General features: G+C 37.8%; 2 long non-coding RNA genes across 4 annotated transcripts in view; one reads left to right on the top strand and one right to left on the bottom strand.

The window, feature by feature from the left end:
• Positions 1–270: 270 nt before the first annotated feature.
• On the bottom strand, positions 271–6,390 carry LOC107317079. The gene is made up of 3 exons (XR_004308240.1): positions 6,015–6,390; positions 2,473–2,546; positions 271–892 (listed from the first exon to the last, which is right to left on the bottom strand). It is a non-coding gene; the product is annotated as an uncharacterized LOC107317079 (long non-coding RNA).
• Positions 6,391–17,517, top strand: part of LOC107317078 — a 74,085-nt gene continuing 62,958 nt past the window's right edge. Inside the window, exon 1 of one of the 3 annotated variants that reach the window (XR_001556723.2) lies at positions 6,391–6,504. This is a non-coding gene — a long non-coding RNA (uncharacterized LOC107317078). The remainder of the gene's footprint in view (positions 6,505–17,517) is intronic. The other 2 variants (XR_001556721.2, XR_001556722.2) reach the window with 2 other exon arrangements.

Genomic DNA, 17,517 nt, shown 5'->3' with positions numbered 1-17,517 from the left:
ATGTGTTGTCGAAATGCATATCAATGGGCCTGCTCAGACAGTGTGTCATGCTAGGATGACAAAATCAGATACAGTTAAGTTTGCTCCCCATACTTGATGCTTCTTAAATGACATTTCCAGACTGTTACTCTCTATCAAATATGGTGAGGAAACTTTCCAGGAAAAAGAATGGAGCTTAATATCAAAAGCCAGGCGCTTTCAAGTATTTACATCCTTCAGGCTTACTTGCATAATTGTACAATTTGTTGCTTAGAATAAGGAACAGTGAATATTGGGCTGGGGAATGGGGAGCTGTATAGTTCAGAATTCAGTCAGTGCAGCATAGATTAATAAGTATTCAAGTATTTGGAGCTGGGCTTGAAAAGAGGTATGTGCAAAATGCAGGTATGAGCTCCAGTTGTTTGGCAACTTGTTTGACCGAGCTGACTTCTCAGCTCCATACTCAGCTGTCTCATTTGTGTCGTGTCATATCCCCCATGGTTTGAGCTGCTTCAGCAGTTTCACTGTATTTGGAAAGTCTTACTACTACCTACTTAACTTATGCAAAGTTTAGGTCACTGCTGAAGAACCTGTGTTCAGGAGTTTGTTAGAGGCTTTTCAGACATGGTTAGCCAGTTCCTTTGCTTATTTCCATTTCTTGCAGAATAACTTTTTAAGTGTATCAATTCATTGCAGTGTTGATTGCTACACTGGAAGGATTAAAGTTCATGCATGATCTCTGATTCTGATCAGATTGCATACCTTCTTGCTGAATACATATTTGAGGCATAGTGTGGTTGTTCTTTATCATGCTTATCATATTCTGGAAATGCCTCTATGAAGTCAGTCACTGTCACTTTTTCATTCCTGGTTTCTCTGTTTTCTTCTCCTCTTGAAAACATGAAAGCATATCCTGTCAAAATAGCAATTTAATTTGTAACAGACTGTGTTCTTACTAAAATTTCCATCCTAGAGAGTTGGTGGCTGCTGTGCTGACTGCTCAGTATTCCTAAGTAACAGAGCTAACCTTTACTGTCGAGCCAGGATACCTGTATTTGTAAGCTGTCTACTACACGTAGCCCTGATACACTTTTTCTAATAGGATTTCACTGTGTTTCTATGAGCAGTGGAAATAAATTGCTTTTAAAAAAAAAAAAAAAAAAAGTGTCTTATCACATTAAATGGGGTCATGTGCAGTTATCCTCTGCCGTGTGAAATAATTCACAGTTTCACTAAATGCAAGCTAGGAAGCCACCCCCAGGCATTTGGTTTTTTTCCTTCTTAGCCTAGGAAATACTGGAAATAGCAGTTGAGACAGAATTGATAGCTCTGAATGACAGTAGCCTGGTACAGATTTTTCCTCTTTAAGCTTTATCTTGCCATCTTTATTAATATCAGAAAAATATGTTAATTTGGAAGAAGTTCCAGTAAATCCTTCTCAAGCTGTTTTTTATGAGAGTACCTCAATGTTTCTTGGCTCATAACGGATTTTTGTGTGTGATATAAAATATATTTTGAATAAGCAGTTTAAATGAATCCTGTAGCAAATAGTGAATAGTGGAGGTTTAGTGATAAGACTGTTTTATGGGCACACAAAATTAGCATAACAAGTCTCAATTTATCATGGGCTATTAAATATTCTCTTATAACTGTCTCATTCAAGTATCAATGCTGTGTTCGACAGAATATTAAATGTATATGTTTTGTATGTTTAGAAAACATAAAGCATACAAAACATGCACAACTTCTTATGCTTCCATGACCTTTGAAAGTACAAAAAATATTCCAGAACTATGTATGTGCTTCTTTTTCTCACCCATTTTCCCCAAAACCAGTTAAGTATTGAACTGTAGTGATTTTGATATCTGCTTTTGAAGGATGAGCTGGTGGGTTTTGAATTTTATTTCCAAAATGGTAAGCATTTGTTAGGTTTGTAGGCTGTCATGTATTATTTTAAAAACGCTTCCATTCAGAAGTAGCTATTTTAAGAGCATTTCTTTCTTAATTATAAGCATGGAGTACATTTGTTCATGAGTGTTTAATACCTATTCCTATTACTTGTCTCTCACAAAGAATTATTACTATTAACACACAAAGATGCTTCTTGCTGGAGAAGTTGGTCACTACTAGTTGCTGACACTGGATGTACACTCACCAGTCCCCTCTCTCTCCTGGGCCCCGCTGAGGCCCAGGCTGCAGCAGGCTTTCAGCTGTCCCCAGTGCTGCTGGGAGCATTGCTGCCATCTTGCATGTGGCCTGGACTCTGCCCCGCTCTGTGAGATCATGTGTTATAAACAGCAAAATGAGCACAGCTCTTCAATTGTCTAGCTTTGGACTAAGCTATTTTACAAGTACGTAATACATTGCAAGAAATCTACCTGTGAACAATTCACAAACCATACCATGCAATGAATATTCTGATTAGGTCTATGCAGAAGTTTTTTTATATAATGTCAGTAATTCCAAAAACAGCTAAAATAAGCTCCAGCTCACCTGAGAATATTGCTTCTTGTGTGTTCTGTAAAGGCAGGTGCTTTCCCTTGAATTCTCTTGTTCTTTAGTTGTTCCTAGGCAGGAAAATTATCATGAGACTAGGCAAGAAATTCAGTCATGTTAAAATAAATGTGCGTGAGTGATAAGAAAATAGTTTTTACTGCTTCCTTGAAGCATAGTTTTGATACTCAAAATGCTGACTGACTTCATAGCTCCTGGCCTGAAGAGGTCCAAAGCCAGCTAATCCATCAGTTCCAATAACAGTACTCAAATGGCTAAGCAAGTAAGAAAGGTGTGTGCCCGAATTAGAAGGTGTGGAAAGATAAGCGTGCTATTTCTGCGCCTAATTGACCAAACACAGGAAATCAACAGTGTGCTCTGAGGAACATGGACCAGTGATTTTAATGAAAGCATAACCATGAAATGTGATTTCGAGTAAATCATTCAAATGTGAATAAACCACTCTGTAGACCTGTGGCTAAATAGGATGTAATTGTTTTAATCAGTGTTTGACATACACCGTCATTAACTATACAGATAATTTCTACTTTGTTTAATAGGAAATTAATCCTACAGGATGCTATGCAACAGTATGTGCACACAGCGTAATATCCAAAGGATAATATCAGTTTTCATTTTCCCAAAAACCTCATTATAGAGAGAGAATACTTGGTAGTTACTGTCTTAATTTGCCTTTAGTTTAGGAGCTTAAGCTGGTCTACCACAGCGCTTCAGCGGTGCTTGCACTCACAAAAACAGGCTGTCCTTCAGACATCTGAGGGCCATTTCAGAAGCATTTTGGTTTGCCATTTCACCAACGGAAATTACTGAAGGACACAAATCTATCTGCTTTCCCCTGTACACAGAAAAAGCCTCCCAGGCAGAGGTTTCAGTTCAGCACATTCATTACCTTTTAATTGCTTCTAAATTACATCGTGACCTGTTGCATCAATAGCCAAATCTAACAGAAACTAGCACAGTCTGAGCATATGTGTTGTTAAAATCTTTACTGGCAGTTGTTTTGTCACTGAACTGCATGAAGGACACTGCATGAAGGACGAAGTCATTTTGGGATGTTTTTCAGTAATGTGCCATTAATATTGTTTGGAAGTAGCTTTAAATATCAGCTTGTTTAAATGCTAGAAACATTTCTTTTGGGCAGCAAGCAGCATAGAACCTTGTTGTGTCACTGTCAGATGTGTGTGTATATATGTAGGTTTTTGTTTTTTTTTTTTACAATTTACTTCTCGCTGACTAAATGTAAAAGTTTCAATGTCAGCTGTGGCATACAAGCACGTCTACAGAAAATGTACTTGCATGTGAAGTCTCAACTGAATAAAGCATTTTATTTAACATTCTAAGCCACGGTATAAAAATCACCCTTGGAGAAAAGATAAGCTTGAATACTTCTGTGGCTGAGCCACAGCAGGCACAGTGCCATAAAAGGTAAGCTATCATACCGACTGCTGTGGAAGCTGAGGTATAAAAAATCATTGCTCCCCTGGAAGACTTATTCAAAGCTATTTCACAATCACTTATAGGATGTAACCACACCATCTTACCTGCTAATAATTTCAGCTAGCTAGCATGTGTTTATTTCTTTGTTTTACTCCTTCCCCCACCAGAAAAAATGCAATTACTGCGAGCCTAAGTATTGTGTTCATTCTTTATTGCAACTGCCATTTTCTTCAAGCTTTACATTTAGTACTGTGTGTTTATAATGTAAGATCAGTTGTTGCTCCTTTGCATTTTGGAGGAAGCCCTGTGTCTTGTTTCTTTAAGCGCACTTGGTTAACTATGAAGAACATAGTTTTTTATGTGCTAACTTCCTCTGAAACTTCCGCCATTGAAGATAGATTTATCACAGTTTTTTGCACTGTGGAGACTGCCCTGACTTCATTCTGTAGGATGATTTCCATTTTAGAACCTGCAGTCCTTTGGATTTCTGAACAGGTTGCACTGGTCTCCACAGTGCGGGATGCTGGGGAGCAATTCAAAAGAAAGTGGTTCAATTCAAAACTGTGTGGCTTGTCTGTTGGCTAGTGTACGCTAGCATTTTCAAACATTCAGATTGTTGTGTTATTTTCAAGTTGTGTGGTCACTTCTTTAGGGAGCTCTTTCACCAAAACAGACTATTCCCAAGCTTGCTGAGAAATCAGAATTTCTCGATGGTCCTTAAATTGCAAAAGAATTTAATCTCCTCCCAGGGTTTTGGGTTATTCTCTCTTATCTTGTGATCCAAGAGGGATTCCTAAAGGCAAAAAAAGTGCTGGAATTGACATCTGTCACAGACTGATGATGCTCAAATGAAAAACAGAAATAGCCATGAGTGTACAGCGATTCTTTTTGGATGGAATGACGAGAGATTGTAGAGAGAGTGTGTTACACTTTCTGAAAGACAGGTGAATATGACACACTCATACCACATCCAATAGAGGGTAAGTCCTCTGTTGTGTTCCATTGCTGGTGCTGGTTCCAAGCACCACCTTTCAGGTTATATTCTTCGCTTCACGTGTGTGGTTGTCTGAACAAAAATGCTTGCTAGGATACTGAGACATAAACACCAAGGATGCTGCATCTGGAAATGACTTTTCCTTTCTTTTGGACTATAATGTACCTCTGTTAGTAATGGGCTTCATATTTCCACAAGGCATTCAAGAAATGTTGCAGATTGAAAAAGGTTGGAAGGGACCTCTAGACATCATCAGGTCCAAGCCCCCCAGCTAAAGCATGTTCCCTAGAGCAAGTCACACAGGTAGGCATCCAGGCTTTGTGTATCTCCAGAGGAGAGACTGCAACCTCTCAGGGCAGCCTGTTCCAGTGTTCCATTTCTCTGACAGTGAAGAATTTCTTCCTTGCATTAGTATGGAACTTCTTGTATTCCAGTTTCTGCCTGTTGTCCCTTGTTCTACTGTTGCTCACCAACAAAATGCTTGGCTGGAAACAGTGTAGAACACCGTTGTTTTGTCTTGTTTAAAGTACTGATGATATTATTAAGATAATTAAATTACCCTTACATATAAAGAAAAATGAGGACTGAAAATGCCTAGCCAGTGATGTAAGTAATCATACTACATGGTTATGCTCTACAATTCTGACTTCAAAAGTGTACCAGCTACCAAAGTTGCTTCAAACCAACTTCAAATTTTATCATAAGTTAAATAAGTTATTGACAAATAGTAGCCTAGTAAAGGCATAGTATAAAAAATATTAAATATATAAATATATAAAATATATATAAATATCAACTAATTCTCTTTAGGATTTATATTTTGGCCGCAGTTTAAAAAACAAAGAAACAAACAAAAACCCTGAAACAATTCTGTTTGATGCCCCAGAAAGCTCTCATAGTACAAAAGTTCTTAATTGATTTCAATAGAGTTCAATGGACCATTTCAATGAAAGGTCTATCTCTGTTCTTCTCCTCATACAGCAGCTTTCAAATGTTGACAGATGTGATCTACTGCAATGCTATGAAACTGTCTGACTTTAAATCAAATATAAGTTTTTACTCTCCCTCTGCTGAGCAAAAGTTGACTGACCTCACTAAATAAAAAGCTAAATTCAGAAGAGTTTTTAAGAATACTAATGTCTGGATCTCAGAGCCGAATGAATCACTCAAGTTTAGCCTTTCACAGGGATTAGTCATTGCGCTGTGGATCCCCACTGTTCTCCACAAGAACTACATAATATTCGAAGGAACAGCTCGGCTCAGCTTGCTGTTGTGCTCTGGCTCTGCCTGTAGGAAGCCAGTGTGGACGCAGGTGTGTTGTAGTAGGCGTTAGCAAGGACACGGGTTGTGACGCGGCAGAACCTCCCCTGCTCTGTGATGTAAATTGGACGCACGCTTTTGGCGAACGCTTAAGGGGTGTAGACGAAGCAGTCAGCCTACTTAAGGAGCTATTGTGCTGCAACAAACGCCCTTTGCTGCATACCCGTGTTGTTGTCAGTGTCGCTATGGTCCTAGCGAGGGTAGTTCACTAGCCCCCGGCAGAATGCGCCTCAGACACGGGAGCTACAGCTACTACACAGGTGAGCTCACACTTGAATCTCTGTGGCTGCCCTTGATGGCCATGAGGAGTATCTGGTCGTCTCCACCTGTTAATTTATACACACTTCTGAACCTGTTGACTTTTCAAATGAGGCATGGGTGAATTTTACAAAGCCTTTTATATGTTTTCAACAAGTGTGCCTAAACACACTTAATTTTCTTGACTGTCATGACATGAACTGAACAATCACCTCAGTATGTTTTAGGCATTGGTTAATGTCATAGTCCAATAACCTGTCTGTATGACTCTTATGGTGCAAAAAATCTATATAAGTAAATGTAAACTGGTTCTGCAGAAAGCACCCCTGAAGGGATTTTCTTGCTAGTGTATCTGATTTGAAGATAATCCAAGTCTGTTTTGTCCCACTTCGTGGCAAAGCAGCAGGGGAAAGTTAGCTGCTTTGCTGGAAGAGAATGTGGTATCAGGTGCCCTCAGGCAAGGACAAACAGCTGAGGTCTCTAGGAACAGCTTTAAGTTGCACTAGGACCTGTGTAATAGAGCTGCCTTGCTGACACTTCAAGTTTCTTCTGGCTGTGGCTCAGAGGTGCTTTCGCTTAGATGTGAATTAGGCTTATTTTTAACTTCTGACAATTGGAGAGGTGACATCCTTTTTCCAAGGTCACACAAGAAGATAAAGGGAGCCTGGGAAGGGAACCCATCTCTCCTGGCTCTAATTCCAGTATGTGTTAGTCTCAAAGCATCTTTTCCTTCCTTGCCTGTCCGCATTTATCTCTCGCTTCCATACTGCTGGTGTTTTTGCTGCACTGTACAAGCTGCTAAGCTTTGAAACCGCAGCATTATAGGTAATGAATGGCATAAATTTTCTTGCAAGTACTGTGTATACATAGCATAACTGTATTAACACTGACAAGCCAGCTTTTATGATTGGCAAATAAATCCTGAAGACCAGCTCCTATGTAAAGTTAGTATCTGCCACGTAGATATTAACCAAGGGAATAAATAGCTCTTGTTAAAATGTTTTTTGGTCCATGTAGAACTGTAAATATTTAATTTACCCCATAATCTTTTATCAAAGAGGGTACTTATGGAAATGCTGGAGATAGTGAATCATTTCAGCTTCCTATTATTTTCTTTCCTCAACAGATACTGATATCAAATTGTTGTGTTGACTTTTTAAAATGAGATGAAAACAATGAAACAATATGTAGACGTGTTACACAGACAGAAATAAGCACGCATCGATAAAATAAAATTGTTTCAGTGTGGAATCTTTCCCCTCTCAAATTTATATTACAATCTGCCAAATAAGTTTGGTGATGTTGCTGCTTAGATAGAAAGTATAAGAAATTAGCCTCAGTTAAAAAAATGTAGTCAGAACAGAGAAAATTCTGAATTATAGCCATCACTGAATGAACTCTGCTTCATAAGGCTTGTGTTACAGGTGATAGTAAATATTGCAGCATTCTGATTCTACATAAAAAAAAACTCTAAAACCACTATATAGTCTTCAGTTCTTAGCAGTGGCAAAGTGGGGTTGAATTATATTCTAGCAGCAGTATGAAGTTCCTTTAATTCTGGGGATAGGAGTGGTTGAGGTGGTTCCCTTACCATAATTAGTGGAGCCTCTAGGCTGCTCAATTTTATGCTCAGCTGCTTATGGTCTCAAGGGTCTGCTTGTAAAGGGGATATCTTAGGGCATGAGTAAGCACAATTATTCCTGTGAAGGAAATAGGGGTAGCATGAGCAGTAGTATTATGTGTTACCCAGGGACTATCTCAACCTAACAAAATCCTTAAGGGTTACTAGGTTTTGACCGAATTAGGTTTGTAGCTCTATGTCAACTTTGAGAGTTAATGTATGTGGTAGAAGGATCTCTTTACCCTATACAGCCTCAAAGCTCTGGAACAACTGAAAACAAATGGTGTGTTATTGCAGAGGAGCACCTTAATTTGTTCTTGGATGAGGATACAAAAGTAAACTAACTTAAATTTACACATCTGGGGTGGACTGGGGATTTTCATAAATAAATATTCCTTAGTTTGTGGTTCTAGATAAGAATAGAAAGGCATTTCTTTTTTCCAGGTCTGTATTAGTATTAATGCCTCCAGCCATTGGAACCCACCCATTGCAGTGGAATTACAGCAAACAAGCCATTGCAGCTGGCAGGCCACAGCTAATAACACTGTAGTAGATCCAGATGCAACTGTGTATGTTCATCTGCTTGAGTCTATACACAGTCATTTCTGTCTGCTTCCTGTACTGCATGCATCCTAATACATCATAACGCACATTTGCTAATTGGTTTCATAGCCCGTTCACTTAATGTACGTACCAATCATTTTTCTTTGTGCTCCAGGCTGTATTCCCTGCTTTCATGCGTCTTTGCTGTGTAACCTTGGAAAGAGCATGTACAATGTAAATTTTGAAATTAGATTTGAAATAAGTTTTCTTTTTAGGCTTTTTCCCCTTGTGATGGTCTTGCAAGAGAAATCCCTTTGGGCTTTAACTTATAATAGTTTGGTTCCAAACTTATTGGGTGATAAATTGTATATTCCAATGTGATTTCTTTGTGGTCGCAACAAAACTGTTTAAATATAGGAACAATTTACTCGTGACCTTTTCAGTGTTAAATGGATGAAGAACAGTTTTGCTGGCATGCCAGCGCAGTTGAATTCTCTTCTATTAGAAATTCCCATGGTCCACTTGAATAAATGTCTCCAGGAAAGTAAGACGTGGTGGGAGAGTTGGAAATGACCCCATAGGTTGTAGGGGAAGTGCAGTGTGGGCAGAGTCCTGGATGCTTGAATGCCTGGATGTTCTCTGCCTTGTTCTGTTGACTTATAAAGAACCACTCTTATTTAGTCTGAGAGCTGTCTAGAGTCTCTCTGTGGGCAATTGACATCCCATGTGTTATCAGCTAAGACAGGTGAGGTTAGCTGCAGTTGTAGATGTTTTCTTCTGAGTATGTACTGTTGTGAGAGAAACGAAAGGCGAGCTTAAATTACATACTAACAGTTCAAGCAGCTACAGATAACTAAAGAAAAAACTGGGGCCCTAGAAAGAGCTCCTGAAAGTGCTTGGGAGAAATACTGATTAAGAATGTGCTAACAGACTACTTCTTTTTTCCCCACTCTGTGTAAGTGGGAAAAAGTCTCAAGAATAGTTGTGAAGAATAATCCCATGTGGGAGTGCCATGAAAATTATTCTCTAAATAGCTTATGTGGAGATTTCATTGCCTGGGTGCTCACTGTGAGAACACACAAAATGTTCAGTATCTTCATTGGCTTTCCAGAGGCTGATCTTACCAATTGGGGATGGAACTGTGGCTTTACATTATTCAACCAGTCAGAATGTATGATTTTTTTTTTGCCTATAATAACATCTCAAATCAAAGAACGCTCCTGTGTGTATGGAGGAATGAAGGACAGAGAATATATTAGTTGGTCCTCACATTGTTTCATTAATACTGTAGCTATTAAATTTTTACACAGACAAGATAGTGCTTTATATTTTAGGCTGTTAAGTTTTTAATTTTAGAATTGGTAAAGGATTTTATTGTGTAATAAAATTTTGTCTAGCTCCATATTTGCTGAGAGTTAGGATCCAAATAGAATAAGGTCATCAAAACTTAAGTAATTTAAGCCATCATCTTGTGCTTATAACCCCATAACATCTCAGTAAAAAAACTCATTATTGATTGTGCCTAAGGCTTAGGATAAAGTATGTCTCTATATAGTTAATTGTACCCCAAGGTACACGTTTCTGCTGTGGCAAGCTCAATTTAGTTTTGTGAAAGTATTACCTGGTAAGATTTGCAGATGGGTCTAATAGATACCCATTAATTAGATGACCACAGGAAATGTAGAGCTGTCCAGTTGAGAAATGGGACTTGGTAATGAATTATGTTTAGATGTGCCAGCATTAATGACATCTTAGTGTTCAGTGTATATGTATCAGGGGAAGCAAATGAAGGAACTATTTAAATAAGTTGAGCTGAACTTGTATAGCATTGCAGATAGGTTAAAGGTAGCTGATTCAGGATCTGGTCCTAAGCTGTTTGAAGCCATTGCAATAAGAAGCTCAATGCAAGTTTGAGACTTGCACCGTATTTTGTCTATGCATGTACCAGTGGTAGGGCAAAGAGATAAGCTGTTTGAATAATAGCAAAAGCTTTTCAGCTGGTATCTTCCTTGTTTCAACAATGACCTTCTTTGCCTAGTAGTACCCAGTTGTCTGGGTGAGCTCTGTTCTGCCAACCTTCTACAGAGAAAGGAAGCACAGTGTTTTGTGGGTGCATCTAAAACTTGCACTTTGGCAGCACTTATTGTGTTAACATTATTTTTTTTAACATATGCCTTTCTGCACTGTTTTGGGGATTTTTGTTTTTGCTTTGTTTTTGAGGCAGAGCATTCATTTTGGGGGTACAGATCACTTATTTTGCATTTAAGCAAAAGCATCCACATCTGCAAGACTACACAGTTAAGTGTTAGAAATTATTTTCCCAAAGAAGCAGGCACATACTTATGGATAGGAGAGGAAAAAGGATGGTTTCAAACTTGTTTATAACAAATCAATTTTCTAAAGAAGAAATTATTGTCATTGTTAGGTAGCTGGACAATATTTTTCCATATAGGGTAAGAGAACAGATAAATGAATTTTGGATTCTGTCCAAGTAACCTCTAAAGCAAACTAAAGCACAGTGATTTGCAGAATGTAATGAGGGTGAAGCACAAGTTCCACTTGTCTTTCCATCCTCTCACAATGTACAAGCATTTGAAGACAATGATAAGCGAGGTGGGAAGTACCTGGGAGCAATTAAATGTTTGTCAGCATCTCAAGTGTTCCCAAAGGCTATGTTGTTCAACCAGCAGTTACTCTTTTCAGAGGCCAAAAGTGTGTTCTGCTTCCTGCAGTCTCTTGAAGCAGCCATCAGTTCCTCCTGCCGTGCCGAATCTATACAGGAGGGGAATATATGCATTGCACCATTCTTCACTGTGCAAGCAGGGGAGCGTTGGGCAGGGCAATCTGTTGTGCACTGTCAAAGCAACATCTGCAAGAGGTGCTGCAGGAAAATACAGTGATCAGAACAGTGGAGTAGTCCTTGAATTGGAAGCTTATCACTGTAATTAAAGATTTCATTTATGTAATTATAAGTAAACTCATGGGTTAGAGCACAGTGGACTCGCTATATACAAGCAGAAAGTTCAAAGCAACTCAATCTTATTTTTCTCATGCTTAGGAACATTTACACAGAATCTCATTCTTGGGGGAAAAGAATCATCAAAATGCATTTGACATTTACTGCAACGTAGACATCTTTCCTTGAAAATGGCAAAAATGGATTTTAGGCACAAATTAAACTAGATACCTATTGATCACTTGTGGCAGAATTGTAGAAATTCCTGTTGACTTCTGGCTACCATTTTGGCATTGTCCTCACTGTGCCCCCGTGGTTCCCTGGAGTCTTCTCCACCATTTCTCTCTAATGCATAAAATCCAAAGGGAGTGCATCTTCTCAGGAAGAAGCCTGATGTTCTTCCTCGTTTGGGTCATGATTTGAATTTTAATCACTGGAACAGGGTTGACTGTTCAGTATCTGTGCAACTGTCATAGTGTCCTGGGATACTCGGAAGTGTAAAGCATTTATTTAAAAGCAAGTCAGTAACAAGGTGTATGATTGAGATATTTACTCAAATTTTGGTCACCAGAGTTACAAAATTTTCACTTAATTCAGTGTGTGGTTTATACAAACAAGCTTAGTAGATCTTCAGCAAAGAAATCTGACTAAATGGTGGCTGTTTGTGATGCTGCTTCAGGGTGTGGGAGGAGGTCTGTTTTATTTTCTTTGAGAAAGCTATCAAGAACTGGGGAAACTTATTTTCAGCATGTGCATTGGTGGTGGTACACAGTCACTCCACGCTCTTCTGTTGGTTATTTTCTAATTTGTTATGCTGTCTAAAATATGTGAATAAGCATTAAAAAATAGTAACAAAACTAGTATGTAGTTGTTCTGGGGGCTATTTACAGTTGCAGATCCTATAGCTGAAGCTGTTAACTAAAACACATTAATTGGCTGAAGTGCTTTGTGTTGGAAAAGCAAATCATGTGGGATATAACTGTTGTGTAAAGAAAAAAATAATTTTGTCAAAATAACTTCATAGAATAAATATATCCTATACTCAGTGGAATTCTGGAAAGGTACTCATGCATTCATTCTTATACTTCTCTCTCCATCGTACCTCAATTGCTTTGCATATTAAAGTAGGATTCATAGCTGGCTGACAAGTCTAAATGCAAATGTATTGACAAACCTGCAGAGAACAGTACTGTGCAGATGTGCACAGCATCACCAATTGTATGTGACAAAATGTGTATTTTTACAGCTATTTTTCTGAACGTCTCTGATAGAAAATTAAAACTTCAGATGATGCCATTTTGTAGTAACATGAGACTAGTGCCTGTCATACTGCTGCATCTGAATTTTCTGTCTGACATGTTATCTCACTTACTCTTGCTTTCCTTGGTATCTCATCTGGCTAATTTATGCTGTGCTGCTTAACCAGACCTCCTCCAGTCAGAACAATAACCTGGCATCCCTCTATCAATTTTTATTTATTTATTTATTTTGTGTGTGTGTGTGTGTGTGTGTGTGTGTGTGTATTACTCTGCTTTATATCTCAGGGTAGAATTTGAGCTGCATACAGCAGTGGTAGGAAGTGGGAGGATGACTATCAGAGGAAGCAAATAATGGCTTACTTCATGAGAGTCCTGATTCATCTGCAAGAGCAGAAGTAACAGTAACACATGCAAATAAGGGAGCTGCAGAGATCTTAATGAAATACTAGTGATTGAGTTTCTTGTATCATGCATCTTTATGCAGCCTTGTCTTGAAGGCACTTTCTATAAAGTCTGTGTTGCATAACAATCCACTGAAGTCAGTAATATGTGAATCTTTATATGTTCTATCACTCAGTGTGTCAAAGAAATCAGGAGAGAATTAGTAGTGAAAGAAGAAATTTTATCTGAAATATATACTCTCCAGTTTTTGTTTTTGGCTTTTGTGATAGTGCTTTGTGATAGAGTTGGTATTTTTTTATTGTGTGCATAGCACAATTGTGAGTAATACGTGCCAAGAACCACAATTGCTTTATTTTCTGTGGCTGCATCAAATTCTAGTTGCTGTAATTAGCTACATTGATGGTTCAGGTTGCCATAATACCCTTCTGACTGATTTGATTTTGATTTTTTTTTCTTTGTGTACTTTTTGCTTTCCTGGAACTTTGATTTTTTTTTTTTTTTTTTAATTAAATTATTATTATTTTTAATGATGATCCTTGATAATAGCTTGAAGTATCAAGTGTAGCTTATGTAGTTCTCATTTGGAAATTGCTCCCATTGACTTCAGCTTGTGTCTTATTTTCTTATGTGTGCACACTTACCTGCTCTGCTTCAAGAAGAGATAATCCTGCCTTTACGCCCTTAGTGCAGTTACTGATAACAATCCAGCAACATCTTTGCTCGTATCAGACTCTCCATAAATAATACTTCCTTTCTCTGAAAAAATAGTGGCTAATTATGATAGTCTGTTTTATGAAAGGCCAGAGGAAACATTCCATTTTGGGTGAGAGCTTTCTGGAAGTCCTGGATTACGATACTCCTCTCACAAATCTTTGAGGTTACTGCTTTGAAACATTTGTCTTCTGTTTGTTGCATGGACATAGATGTATGGAGCTTATTCATGCAGTAGCATATTTGGTGCACCATGGAGGACATGTATCCAGTACTATCAAAAACGACATTCCACAAGCCCCTTTCATACATTCCTTCATTCCTCCTATGCAGGACATTGTTGAATGTTGCTGTAGCTTAGAGCAAATATTTGCCGACTTTATAACAAATTCTGCTTCCCAAGTGGTGTTTTGCTTACTAGCTTGTTCTCAGCTTCAAGTTTAGCTTAGTTGTTCATATGCCAAAACAGATGATAGTCAGATATACTTATTGCATATAATGGATAAAATTCTTACTAATACTATAAAAAGTTTTGTGTTATACTTGGCAAAAATCTCAAAATAATAACATAACTGATCTCCTTGTATTATGTTAACTCAGGGTACTTATTTTATTAGTTTAAATATAATATTTTCTGGCTCAGAATTCACTTTGTATCTACCATTTGAACCCCTGTGACTAACTTCATGGGTAGGTGACAGCATTTAGGCTATATATCATGCGTGGGAAGAAATATTGATTAAAGAGATATGACCTGGTAACATTCAGTAAAAATTTGTGCGCCTCTTAGGTTTAGTCTGTGCATTAACCATGGTGTAACTACAGTAAAAATAATATAGATGTAGCCAAGTTATGTGAAAAACAATTACTAGCATAATTGTTATACATATTTTGCTCTATAGGAAAAATCGATGAAGTTATTCCAATTTTTATCTTTCCAAGTTAATTTTGAATTAGTGCTATTTATCCAATTAACCAAAATGTATGTATGTATTTGCTTTCCATCATTCTAAATATTATATTTAAATAATTATTACCCAATTAAAATTTTAAAGAGAAATCTGCTCTAAAAGTAGTTGTGCATTCAATACAATAGGTGATAGCACTAAATATAGGATGTTTTATGCAGTGTTACAGGTGGACAGTTTCAGGTTGGGTCAGGATATACTTTAAGCTGTCCAAAAAATTTATAATTTGTTTCTAAGTTGCCACCAATGTGTGTAAGGTAAGGAAGCCTTTTTCTCATCACCTTTTGCTCACCCCCAGACAGGCAGTAGCATTAGCAATTAACTTGCAGTTACTTACACAAGTGTGGACTAATCCATTCAGATTCTTCTGCTGTCTTTGGATAAATGTAGGTAGTTCTATTATCAAAGTGCTAGTTCTGATTTTAATAGTCATTTCACAAAAAATTACCAAACTAAGGAGAACATAAATCTATTTGACCTGCTGACATACTGCTGCATTCATAGAAAACATTACAAGAGATGTAATGACTATGTTGTTTCCAGTGGGAATAGAGCTTTTGTGGCAGATAGGATCTTATTGTAATGCCATCTTGTTTTTTACATATATATCTCCAAATTGTTTTCAACAAATGTTAGGATATGTTAGAGAAAGTAGGAAGCAGTTCAAAAGCTTCTGTTTTTCCCTTCAGCTTGCATTATGTTTTATTTCTGAAGTAATATTTCATTATATAGAAAAATATGGTCATCTCACGGCCTTACTAATTGACCAGAATTGCCCTTGTTTTCTACTGTAATTAGCCAAACTGTCCATTCCCACATTCCTGTTTTCTCTTGGTAATAGGATGGTAGAAGTCCTAACAGGAAAAGAATTAAAACAAGGGATCTAACAGCATTAATTGCTGTAGATAGATTGGTGTGAATATATATCTGGAAATACCACAGTAGCGATGATGGAAAGTTTTCATTTTCTGCCACTAAGAATAAAGCTTTGGTATACCACTTATTGTAAGAGTCAGTAAATTATAATGATCTTTTGTTGCTCTTTCAGTGAATGAGTCTGGTTTCAGTTCTGTAGTATTGTGTAGTGATCTATGACCTCCTTACTTTGCAACACTGAGAAAGTAAACCTGAGTTTACTGGAGTGCTGTTGTTCTCAAGCATCATAAAGGCATAGAGGTTTTCAGCTGGTAAGCAACAAATTCCAGAGTGGATGACCTGCTTGATATGCTTTGACTCTGTTGAAGGGCTCAATTCTAAAAAGACACAAGAAAAGCTTCAGCAGAGGCATATATAAGTAGTATGTGATTTGGCTTTAAATGTTGAAATCATCAAGCTTTCCAATACCTAAATAAGATTCCTTTCAAAATCAGGACCTTACTAAATTCAGAGAAGTAAATATAGGAGCTAAACCGTAATTGCATCTGAGCAACCCACAGCCAGAAAAAGATTTTTAGAAAATTGATTTGTATGAGAAGCCTATTAAGGGGAAACCTAAGTAATTTATCTGATTGTGACTAATGCAGAATAAAAGAACCTATACTCAAGTGAAAGGTAGTGTTGAAAGTGCTTCCGTGCCTGCTTATAAGGAGGAAAAGAACCTTATGCTGAGAAATGTGCAACTAATTCTGTATACATGCTTTATTATTCACAGCTGGCTGAAAAAGATGAGGAATTTGAAATAAATTCACTATAATTTCCATGCTGATAGCATTATTATTATTATCAGCACTAGGCAGGGAAAGTTGAAATGTACTTCTCAGTTGCTGTATGTCATGACTACTACAGGCAATCAGGAATAGGTTTGTTCTTCCTATAAGCATTTGTGCACAGATAAAGAGCTGGTACTTCTTCATAGCCAGGGTAGTGCATGTCAGGATTAGGATTTATCCCAAAGTAAGAATGCAGAGATAGAGACAAATCATACACTAAAGAAACACAACAAAACATGGTTGAGAGTCCCATTGTTTAAGTCAGATAGTGCCAAGTAATAGTCCACTGTTAGGGAGAAATGAAGGGTGACTACGTTTGGAGGGGATGGAGAAGTGTATCTGATTTGTACATCTATCATCAGTTAAAGGAATGGGATTTATAGCTACCACCAGCATTGTATGGTAAGCTCCACCCTCCCATTTCCCCAGCAGCACCTATGGCTGGTGTCAGAGTGAGGTAGGTCTGGGAATCTCAGAGACAGGCAGTATCCACGGCTCTGAATAATTGATGCTTGGAGTAAAAAGAATGGGATTTTTGTGGTGTTTTTTGTTTCTTTATGAAGTATGTGTAAGTTATTCTGTCTCTTTGCAGTAGATATTTTCCTTGGTGCAGTTTCTTCTTAGCACAGTGCTTCTAATGTTGAACTTTATTTCTCCTTGGTTTCATGCTTTGGATTTCTTATGCTTGGAGCATTCTCCTTGAGTTCCTGTTTTGCCCTCATTTTCAGTTCCAACCTATGCGTGTGCCCACTCTTGTGTGTTGAGTCACTTGGGAAGTGCCACCTTTCTCTCCCCAGTAGTTCTTGCCCTCTTGTTGAAGTGTTCTTAATGTTAGTATTTATTATT

This window comes from Coturnix japonica, chromosome 8, assembly GCF_001577835.2.
Source record: "Coturnix japonica isolate 7356 chromosome 8, Coturnix japonica 2.1, whole genome shotgun sequence".
In the NCBI taxonomy this organism is placed as follows: Eukaryota; Metazoa; Chordata; class Aves; order Galliformes; family Phasianidae; genus Coturnix; species Coturnix japonica.
Note: the sequence above shows the minus strand (reverse complement) of the source record. Positions and strands in the feature narration are given on the sequence as shown.